Genomic DNA, 11,701 nt, shown 5'->3' with positions numbered 1-11,701 from the left:
TTTATTTTTTCTTTTTTTAAATCATTACATTGCACACTTGAAATGTTAATTATGCCTCAATAATAAAACAATCAAAAATAAATAAAAATAAAAAACTTAATTTTTGCTTGTCGTTAGGCTAGATGGATACAATTGATTTTTGTATATTGGTATCCAATAACTTGGCTAACTAAACTCACTAATTAAATTTGATAATTTATCTGTAGATTTTTTGGGGTAGTCTATGTACATCACCAAATTGTGAATAGGAGCTGTTTTTATCCTTGTTTTCATATTCTTATACTTGCTTTCTTTATCTTGCTTATCAAATTGGCTAGGACATTTTTGTCTCACTCTCAATTCCAGAGGGAATGCTTTTAACATTTAATCATGCTTGTGTAAGATTTATAGGTGCATTTTATTAGATTCAGGCAATTGTATTTATATTTGCTAGAAGTTCTAATCATGAATATATATTGAGTTTTGTCAAGTTCTTTTTCAGCATTTATTTAGAAGGTAATATGATGTTTTCCCCTTCATTCTGTTAATGTGACAAATTTCATTTTTTTTCAAACATTAAACCATTCTCTCTTTCTTTGTTCCAAGCATGATGGATTTATTTTTTTTTTTAAGATTTTATTTATTTATTTGGGAGAGAGAGGGAGAGGGAACACAAGCTGGGGCAGGGGCAGAGGGAGAAGCAGACTCCCCACTGAGCAAGGAGCCCCATGTGAGGCTCAATCCCAGGATCCTGAGATCATGACCTGAGCCGAAGGCAGACCGACTGAGCCACCCAGGCGCCCCCATGGTGGATTTATTTCATTTTACTCTGCTGTAAAACCAAGGATTCCATTACAGCACAGAGACCATTATATTTCTAAAAGTCTTGAGAAAGTGGTGTGGCACATGCAAGACATGAAATACAGACTGGAGGATTGGGTCATTTCCCTTACAAGACGACACTACACCGTCACTGAGGCACGCATGTAAACTAACAGTGCAGCACCAGGCTGAAATGTACCACAAACATGACAACTTCCAGGCATGCCTTCAAGCACCGACCTTAGGATGGACTTCCAGTCTGTAGACTTCAGTGTGGGGAAGATTACCATTCTTTGGAAGAATAGAAAGTTCACACTTCTGAAATTGCACAGGAGAATTTTAAGGCCAAAACACAGCAGGTTCATGTCTCTTCATCTCCAGGGACAAAACTGATGCTTTACTCAAAACCACATTAAGCTTCTTCGTTCGAATCCCACCCCAACCTTGTGACCTCCTGCACTGATGTTCTTTTTAATCAGTTAAAGCTGATGGGGTTGGTTTGACGCCTGGTTGAAAGGTTGGAGTATAACCCAGTGCAATCAGGCTGGGATTATTTGTTTTAGCAGATAAAGGAGTTCTACAAGCCAGTGTGTAGTTAGCAGCAACGTCAAAACAGGTGTTAGTGCTAGCTATGTAAGCAAGGCTCATTGGTGGTCCAATCTTCTCATTTTAAGCCCCTGGTAGATAGAACCTCCCAGTTCAGGGCCATCATCTACTTGAGGGTGCAGCTGGAGGTCTGTAGCCTTGTAACCCAGGGCAAAATTATTCTGTGACTGTTTAGATTTGGCCCTGTCAAAACTCATCTGAGAGCCAGCAAGCCAACCTTCAAAGGCTAACACAACCCAATCATAAATGGTTGGTTCAGAAAAATCTATATCAACGTTACTGTTGAGACAGAAACAATCTTACTTATAGGGGACTTCAATTTCCCACTCTTCTTTCCTGTGTTCAGTACAGATATGGTATCAAGAGTCAGTTTCAACCCTTCAACCAACTTACTCTCCAAAGACATTTCTGCCCCAAGGGTGTTGTCTCCTTCATTTCTGGTTGAAAATAAGTCCCTCGTTACAGATCTTATATTTGGTCTCTAGGTTGTCTGACGCTTTCCCTGTATCTGTGGAAGCATGACTGGAAGTAGAAAATTCCACTCAGCTGCAAGATTGGGTTCTCAGATGTACTGACTATACTAACACAAATCCTCTGTTGAAGACATCCTTCACAACCATTTCTAGCTCACAGTAAGTCAGCGTGTCACATGTATCTCCAGCCAGAGGACCTCTCTCCATTCTGCCAGGGCAACCCAAGTGGTAAACCATTCTTGCCTTCCTGGAATAGTCCACTTTGGTCACAGTGTATTCACCAGACATTGCTGGATTTGTTTTGCTAATAGTTCACTTAATTTTTTTTTACATTTATGTAAAACATGTTATACTGGCCTATTATTTTCCTTTTTTATAATGTTCTCATCAGCTTTTGGTATCAAGGTAACACTGGCCTCAGAAGACAAAATGGAAAGTGTCTCACTTTTTCTATTCTCTGGAAAAGTTTATGTACAATTGGCATTATTTCTTTCTCAACTATTTGGTAAAACTCGCCAGTGAAGTCATCTGGATTTGGGGGGTTTTTTATGGAAAGTTTAAAATTATTCATTCCATTTCTTTCATTGTTACAAGCCTGTAGAGATTTTCTTGTGTCCATTTAGATAAACCGTGCTTTTCTAGAAAATTGTCCATTGGTAAAAAAAAAAAAAAAAAAAAAAAAAAATTCTAGTTATTTACATAACATTGGCTTTAATATCCTTACGATATTTCAAATATTTGTAGGATCTATAACAGTGTCCCCACTTCCATTCTTTTTTATAAAGATTTTATTTATTCATTTGACAGAAAGAGAGAGAGCATGAGAGCACAAGCAGGGGGAGCGGGAGAGAGAGAAGCAGGCTCTCCACTGAGCAGGCAGGGACCCTGACGATGGGCTCCATCCCAGGACCCTGGGATCATGACCTGAGCCAAAGGTAGATGCTTAACTGACTGAGCCACCCAGGTGCCCCATCTGCATTCCCATTCTTAACATGGGTTATTTTTACCTTTTTTCCCTTGATCTCACTAGGGAATTAGGACTTTATTAGTCTTTTCAAAGAACCAACTTCTAGTTTTGGTGAGCCTCTCTATTCTGTATCTTATATTCCATTCAGTTCTCCTCTTGTCTTTATGATTTCCTCCCTTCCACTTTGAGTTTGATATTTTTCCAACTTTTTGAGGTAGATGCTTAGATCACTGCCTTTTCAGCTTTTCTTCTTTTCTATTGTATGTGTTGTAAGTGTATAAATTTTCCTCTAAGTATGGCTTTAGCTGCAACCAACATGCTTTGCAATATTTTCATTATCATTCCAGTAAAATATTTTCTAGTTTCCATTGTTATTTCTTCATTGATTTATGGGTTATTTAAAGGATAATTCTTTCTTTTCTTTTTTTTCCTTTTAGTTAGAGAGAGAGCAAGCACGGAGGCTAGGGGCAGAGGGAGAGGGAGAGAGAGAATCTTATGCAGGCTCCACGCCCAGCGCAGAGCCCAATGTGATGCTCAAATTCATGACCCTGAGATCATGACCTGAACTGAAATCAAGAGTTGGTCACTTAACTGTCTAAGCCACTGAAGTGCCCCTTAAAGGATAATTCTTAATTTCCATACCTGGAGGGATCTTCAAATGATCTTTTTATAATTTATTTCTAATGTGATTCCACTACTGCCAGACAACAAACTGTATGATTTCAAACCTTTGTTTTTCATTGAGATTTGACTTAAATCTAGCATGTGGTAGTTTTTATAAATATTCCAAGTGTAATTTTAAAAAATGTAATCTACAGGGTTAGGTGAAATATTCTTTATATATCAATTAGGTCAGATTTGTTAATTGTGAAGTTCAAATCTATATTTTTTTGCCTCCTTAATGACAAAGGCATGTGAAAATTTTACACTATGATTGTAGATTTATCTATTTCCTCCTGTAGTTACGTTGATTTTTGCCCTACACATTTTGAGGCTATTTTATTAAATGCATACAGTTTTAGAATCATTACATATTTCTGGTAAATTAAATATTTATTATAAAATAGTCTATCAATAATTTTTTTCCTTGAAGTCCACTTTGTCTGATATTAGTATAATAACCCTCGCTTTTTTTGGTTGATGTTTACATGGTACATCTCTTTTTTATTCCCTTACTTTCAATATTTCCTTGTCCTTACCTTTGCAATGTGTTTCTTGTAAGCAGCATATAGTTGTTTTCTTAACCCAGATCTACCATCTTACCATTTGCTTTCAGTTGTCCCACCTATTCTATATTTCTTTTCTTACTTTTAAATTGATTGTTTCTGTTATTTCATTTTCCCATTTATTTTGGTATTAATACATTATTTTACTATTCTTTTAGTAGTTACCCTAGATATTATTACATACACCCTTTTTGAAAAAATTAACATCAAATACAAATACTTCTATCTCTTCCTGGACAATGCTAGGACCTTGTAGCACCTTAACTGTATATACCTTCTTACCCAAATTAGATGCTATTTTTTCCATATGTTTGTCAATTTAATTAACTTTATTAAGATGGAGTTGAAACTCCATAAAATGTTCCTGTTTTAGGCATATAGTTTGATGAGTTCTGACAAATGTATGCACCCATGAAACCAACATGATATAGAACATTTACTTTGCCCTGAAAAGTCATCTCATGCTCAGGTATTTATTGACCTGATTTTTGTTATTATAGGCTTGTTTTTGTAGTCTTTTGTGTTTGACTTCTTTAAGATCATCATGTTTTGAGATTCATTTATGCTTTTACAGATATCACTAGTTTACTGTTATGTATAGCTGAATGATATTCTACTGTGTTAATAGTCCACAATTTCTTTATACAGTTGCAATTTGATGGATATCGGAATTGCTAGGTCACATATAGTGTATGTTTAGTTTTTTTTCAGAAACTACTGAATTGTTTTCCAAAGTGGTTTTGCCATGTATTTAGATTTTTATATATTTCAACCCCATTAAATTTTATTACCATGATTGCAATCATCAATATTTATTTATATTTCTTTTTCTGTGCATCTTTTATTTTTCTCTTCATGCTTTTTTGCATCTCTGAACTGCTATCTGGAATCATTTTCTTTCTGACTAAAGAACACCTTTCAATCTTTTCATTAGTGTAGGTCTGTTGATGATGAATTCTCTCTATTTTTGTTTGTCTGAATGTCACTTAACATTTTTGAGGATATTTTGGCTTTTATCGTTTCTATTGGAAAAGAAACTGTCAGTCTTATTGTTACTATTTTGAAGGTAATTTTCTTCTTTCATTTGCTACTTTTAAGACCTTTTTTACCCTTCATTTACAGCATTTGTACTGTGGTGGGCTCAGGTGTAAACGTTTTTATAGTTACCATCTTGGTTCTATTGTGCTTCTTGAATCTGTAGTTTGATATCATCCATCCATTTTAGAAAATTCTCATTTGTTATCTTAGCAAATAGCAATACCGTCCAATTCTCTTCTTTCTTCTCCTTCTGGACAGCAATTATGCATATCATAAAAATTTTCTCTGTATCTTTTATGTTTCTTAGTCCTTTTCTGCATTTATTATTCTTTTGTTTCTCTGTGCTTTTATTTTGGATATTTATTACTGATCTTTCAGTTCCTTAGTTCTCTCTCCAGCTGTTAAACCCATTATGTTTTTTTCTGTTCTAGAAGTTTCATTTTTTTTTTAAGATTTTATTTATTTGAGAGAGAGAGAATGAGAGAGAGCGAGTACATGAGAGGGGGGAGGGTCAGAGGGAGAAGCAGACTCCCTGCCGAGCAGGGAGCCCGATGCGGGACTCGATCCAGGGACTCCAGGATCATGACCTGAGCCGAAGGCAGTCGCTTAACCAACTGAGCCACCCAGGCGCCCTAGAAGTTTCATTTTTAAAATAATTTCCATTTCTCTACAAAAATTCTCAATTATGTCTTTTATCTCTGTAAATATATTAGGTACAGTTATTTTGAGGTCTCTGATTATCCAGATAGCCGTAAGTCTATTTTTGTTGTGTTTCCCACTTTGGTTATCTATCACAGTAACTTGTCTCTTCATAGTCTTGAATATTTTAAAACAAATATTGGATATTGTATATGAAAAATTGTAGAGAAAAATTGAAGTTTGGGATGATAGTCTCTTTCAGTAGAGAGGATTTATGTTTTTCTTCTTGTTAATAGCTAAGGTTTCAAGCTATCCCAGATAACCTGAGTTCAGTCAAGGATTGGGATTATTTGAAGCTTCTTTAGTCCCTTTGAGATTAGGTTATTTATAGTTCACAGTTAGTCCCCAGGTGCAGCTGTGTAGCTTATCCAAAGCTTAGAGGGGTATTTGGATCCTCCTCTTTGGTAGCTTCTGAACTCCAGGTTTTTCTCCTTAACTTCTTGAATTTGTCACCCTCTGTTGAACTCCTAAGCCTCTCATCCACCTCTTCTGGAAGCTCCAGAGATCCAAATGCAATGCCCATCTCCCTGGGTTTCCTTCTTTTCTAAGATCTTGGCTCCCTGATTCTTCACTGACTTCTTAATTTCCTGATGCCTTCAAACACTTTTAAAAAAATAATTTTTCAGCTCTTCTAGTTCTTAGCAAAAAGAGTAATCTGAATTACTTAGATTACCCACAATCAGAAGGGGAACTCCCAGAACAAAAATCTTTAGGTATAAATGAAAAGAATCAGAGTGAAGAAAAAGGCAGGCTACAAAATATTAGAAATCATATGCATATGAACATACCTATGAAGAACATAAACAGTACAAGTGAAACATAGCTGTAGCTTCTCAGTAGTCTTCAATACCTCTGTTATCTTCTACATACTATCTTCTATATATTCTATCTCCTGTATATATTCTACCTTATGACTAATCACCTCCCTACTTTGGTACATTTGCCTGGGAAATGTAATGAAATTTGTTATATAAACCCCAATTTTCAATTATTAGTGAAAATATAGAAGAAACTGAGAGGGGGGAAAAATTAATGATATGTATTACAGTTACTTAGGTAATAAAATAAGATTATAAGATGCAAATGGTCAATCACTTATTAGGGACAAAACAATTGCCATTCAAAACATGAATTGATAAGAAGATGTGAGAATAGTAAAGATTTAAAATATAAAAATTAGGATAACTCTATGGTTGCTGTTAAGGGTAGGGAATAAAAGCCAAACTAAGAGCAAAGTAGTATTAATAAAACAAAAGCACAGTAGCATTTGAAAAAAAAAAAAAGAAATCAATCTTCAAAGAAGCTTTATCACCAACAAAAATAATAGAAAATGAAGTGGTGGTAAAATAAAAATTAAGGAAATAAAATTTCTTAAACAGAAAACTTTCAATATCAATTCTTGTTGAAAAATCAGTTTTCCATAGTTAATCTATTATTTTCTGCCTCAATAGTTACAATGCATATCATATATTTCAAGAATTTTTGTTGCTTTAGGACTCTATCATCAGTTTTTTAGGATTAGCACTTTGAATATAGTCTTTATTGAGCAGATGGAAATGTCAAATGTGTATGGGAATCAGAAGAATCTACACAGACCCAGTTGATCCTGAACAATGCTTTTGAATAAATTCCTGGTATAATTTGTGTTTTCCTTGTATTGGCTTCTTTTCCTTAAAAATCTGCTTACGAAAGGATTCCAGTGAAGTGGTTAAGCAATGACTTTAAAGGAAAGTACAACTTCCAGAGTTGCAGCAATTTAGCGCCACTGTTCCAAGTCAAAAGATGCACTTGTAAATGCGGGAGAGGAAAGGAATCAGAATTACTGAGGATGAAGGATGAGAAGCAGTCCAGCAAATATTTTAACTTAAAGTCATTCTTGGTTATGAGGACAAGAAAGTGTACTGAATGAGGTTGAAAGCCAAAGTAGCCAACTAAAGCCAGGACCTAAGAGCTTCGTGATCAGTTTACTTGAGAATGAAAGAGAACACCAAGTACAGCACAGCAGGTTCTCAAGCCTGGTACATTCTAGAAATCAACATGGAGCATATAAAGCTAGATAGACACAAGAATGTTCAGCTCTTTTAGTCTTGCTTTTATAACTGAAGAACAACTTGATAATATGGAGAGTATATTAGAGAACATATATAGTAATGCAGAATACAAATTTGGTGTTCGAAAGCTGAAAACTAGGTCCGGAAAGACTTCACACAAGCCATCAAAATATGAGGTCAGAATATGAGTGAAAATGCAAAGATTGTACTCTCAAAATAGGATATAATTCTCTTAACCTGAACTTCTGACTCGATGTTTCCTCTATGAGTTTCTTTTCACTTATTGTTATGAAGAGGTTTGATGAAACCATCCACTGTAGTGCCCCACAAATTCTCCTCTTGTTTTTGAGTTATCCTAAGTTGTCTTCAGTTGTTTCAAAGAATGGTATGAAATCCACAAACAAATGAACTAAGAGTTTTTTGGGGTTTTTTTAAAGATTTTATTTACTTGAGAGAGAGAACACAAGCAAGGGGAGCTACAGAGGGAGAGGAGGAGGCAGGCTCCCCACTGATCAGGGAGCCAGTGGGCTTCATCCCAGGACCCTGGCATCATGACCTGAGCCCAAGGCAGATGCCCAACTGACTGAGCCACCCAGATGCCCCAAATGAATTAATTGCTTTACTTTGCTTTAACTACAAACTAAATATATACCAGAAGGGATTTAAGGAGATCATGTGGAGTGTCATAAAACAAAATAACCCAAAGTACATCCTTTCTAAAAAGTGTGGTAATCACTGCATTATCTAGAGTGTATCTGAAAACACTATATAGTTACCATACAAGTGTCTTAAAATGATCTGAAGCTACAACATATTAAAAAAAAAACAAAACACTAATGAACTGAGCGAAAAAGGCTTGCTTCAGGGATACAGAATCAAAACAATTGATGGATTTATGCTTTTTTCTTTTCATCACGTTGAGTCATGTGCTACTTGTAAAACTATTGCCTCTCGGGTTCTGACTTACCTCCTACACTCCGCTTTGTAACGCGGGGGCTGGGACTCTACCCACCATTTTCTTGTGCCAGCTGGCTCCCCCGTGGAGTGCCAGTGAGGAACACTGGAGGAAGACTAGGAGGCAGGAGGAAGGAAAGGGACCTACTCCTTTTGGTAGCTCCCTGTTCTGGTCAGCGTCAGAAGCCCCGCTTTGTCCCCCCTGAAGCTGCACTTTGTTCCAGAGGGAGCGGTTTGCAGTCCTCCTAACCTTTGGAGCCCCTTCCTCATTGTCCCCTCAGAGAAGCCACCACTAGTTGCTGGCCTCTTGTCCTCAGAACTGGAGGTTTCTGCTCTGTGGGCCTTTTCTTTAAGCTCCTAAATTTTCAACATGCCAACAGCTTCCCTTTGTTGGAACCCTAGGGGGGCCCGCTGCTTCCTGTAGTTGCTAATTCAGTCTATAAAATGCGACACCTTAGTGTTCCATTTTTGCCTTGTTGGTTACTTTGATGGGCAGAATAACAGTCTCCCCCAAAGACATCCACAACCTAACCCCAAAACCTGTGAATATGTTACCTCACACGGCCAAAGGAATTTAGCAGTAAAAGATCTTGAGATGGAAAGGTTACCCGGGATTATCTGCATGGGCCAGTGTCGTCACAAGGGTCCTCACGAGAGAGAGGTAGAGGCTCTGAGTCAGAAAAGTGGGTGTGACAAAGGAAGTGGAGGTTGCAGTGATGGGAGGGCCACTGAGACAAGAAATGCAGGTGGCCTCTGGAAGCAGGAATAGGCAAGTAAGCATAGATTCGCTGGAGCCTCCAAAAGGAACACAATTCTGCTGACACCTTGATTTTAGCCCAGTGAAAATGATTTTGGGCTTCTGACTTCCAGAATTGTAAAGTAACAAATCTGTGTTGTCTCAAGCCACTCCATAGGAGGTAATTTGTTAATAGCGGTAATAGAAACCTACTGTAGTTACCTGGTTAATAACACTTCACATTAAATTCTGTCTGTTAGACCAACTGCTGTGGTGCGTATGTCCTGACCTCACCCTGACTGATTCAAGTAGAACTGCAGATCTAGTCCTGTATTATTAACAGCTTAAGTACCGCTCGGTTATTTTATTTGATTATTTATTTTATTAGAATCATCAGGTCTCAATTATCCTCCCCAAGGTTCCCATGTGCTTGTGATGACATACTGAGCATTGAATGTTTTAAAAATAGTCTTCCTATTTGTAAAATTTTGTCCTTCCTATCGAGGCCAACTTCACATTATAGAATAGAACGTGAAAACATATGAACTACATTAGAAATGAAAACAAAAGACACTTGCCAGTTTGTCAGGTTGTTGTGAACATCAGGAAAAACCAGCACAAGATCCATGGCACTCATTAACGTGGAAAGCAGAGAACACCTGGAGGCTGAGAGCAGGGGTCTGATTAATGAGGAAATGAGTGAACGTTACTTACCTGGACATGAAGGTACAATCCAGGAACTAGAAGTCCCGTAGACTGGGAGACGGTGTCAAGTGCAAATTCTAGGAATGTAGCAAAGGTATGAAGTCATAGCTGCACATAGTGCTTCGGGTGGTTGAACTGGATCCAACGTTCAGGAAATGCCCAGGGGACTAGAAGCAAGGCTGCCATCATGGTTGGTAGTAGACAAATCGAGTTCATAGTCCAGGGGTGTCTACAAAGGCAGTAACGAGCAAGTAGATCCACAAAAGGGTCTCTTTTTTTCTTTTAAAGATTTTATTTATTTATTTATTTATTTGTTTATTTATTTATTTGAAAGAGAGAGCATGAGCAGAGGGGAGGAGCAGAGGGAGAGGGAGAAGCAGACTCCCCATCAAGGAGGGAGCCCGATGATGTGGGGCTCGATCCCGGGACCCCGGGATCATGGGATCACGACCAGAGCCGAAGGCAGACGCTTAACTGACTAAGCCACCCAGGTGTCCCCACAAAAGGGTCTTTGATCTCTATTTCTCAAAGCAGATACATGGATATGTGTAGTTTTGACTCTGATTTCTGTAACATCTACCCCTCCGTGTGAAAATACGCAAGGACTCCAAGTCGATTTAGAGTTAAGTACATATACGTAAAATATATTTAATATATGATCTATGTAATATATTCATATTTCTACAAATTTATGTTTTATATATTTTTTACTTAACATTATGTTTATATTTATATATATAAAGAGATTTATTTTAAGGAATCAGAGCATGTAATTATGGAGGCTGGGAAGTCCAAAATCTGCAGGATGGGGTCGCAGTCTTGAGACACAGGAAGAGATGATGCTGCAATTCAAGTCCAGAGATCATCGGCTGGCAGAACTCCTTGCTCTGGGGAGATCAGTCGTTAATTCTATTAAGACCTTCAACTGATTATATGAGGTCCACCCACCTTATGGAAGTCAATCTGTTTTACTCAAAGTGCACTGATTCAGATGTAAATCTCATCCAGAAACACCCTCATAGAAACATCCAGATAGGGACGCCTGGGTAGCTCAGTTGGTTAAGCGTCTGCCTTTGGCTCAGGTCATGATCCCAGGGCCCTGGGCCTGAGCGTGCTTCTCCCTCTGCTGGCCGCTCCCCCTGCTTGTGCTCTCTCTCTGACAAATAAATAATAAATTAAAGAAAGGAAAAGAAACATCCAAATTAATGTTTGACCAAATATCTGGAAATCATGGCCCAGCCAAGTTAACACATAAAATTAATCATGACAACCCTCTTGCCTAGCTAATGTGGTAGAGGAAGATACTGTATTTTAAGAGTAGAGGATATTAACATAGCCCTGCTGTAAGTTTTTATTCTCTCCAATATCCTGAAGATAATAGAACAATTTGAGAACTAAGTTATGTAGTGCACTCTTCAAATGCTGGGTCCAGGTTAAACAAACCA

General features: G+C 37.4%; 1 pseudogene; it reads right to left on the bottom strand.

Moving 5' to 3' along the window:
• Positions 1-1,202: 1,202 nt before the first annotated feature.
• On the bottom strand, positions 1,203-2,168 carry LOC118521833 (non-selective voltage-gated ion channel VDAC3 pseudogene; annotated as a pseudogene).
• Positions 2,169-11,701: the final 9,533 nt, after the last annotated feature.

This window comes from Halichoerus grypus, chromosome 3 (assembly GCF_964656455.1).
Source record: "Halichoerus grypus chromosome 3, mHalGry1.hap1.1, whole genome shotgun sequence".
Taxonomy (NCBI): Eukaryota; Metazoa; Chordata; class Mammalia; order Carnivora; family Phocidae; genus Halichoerus; species Halichoerus grypus.
The sequence above is the reverse complement of the archived record's forward strand: the minus strand, read 5'-3'. Positions and strand labels throughout refer to the sequence as shown.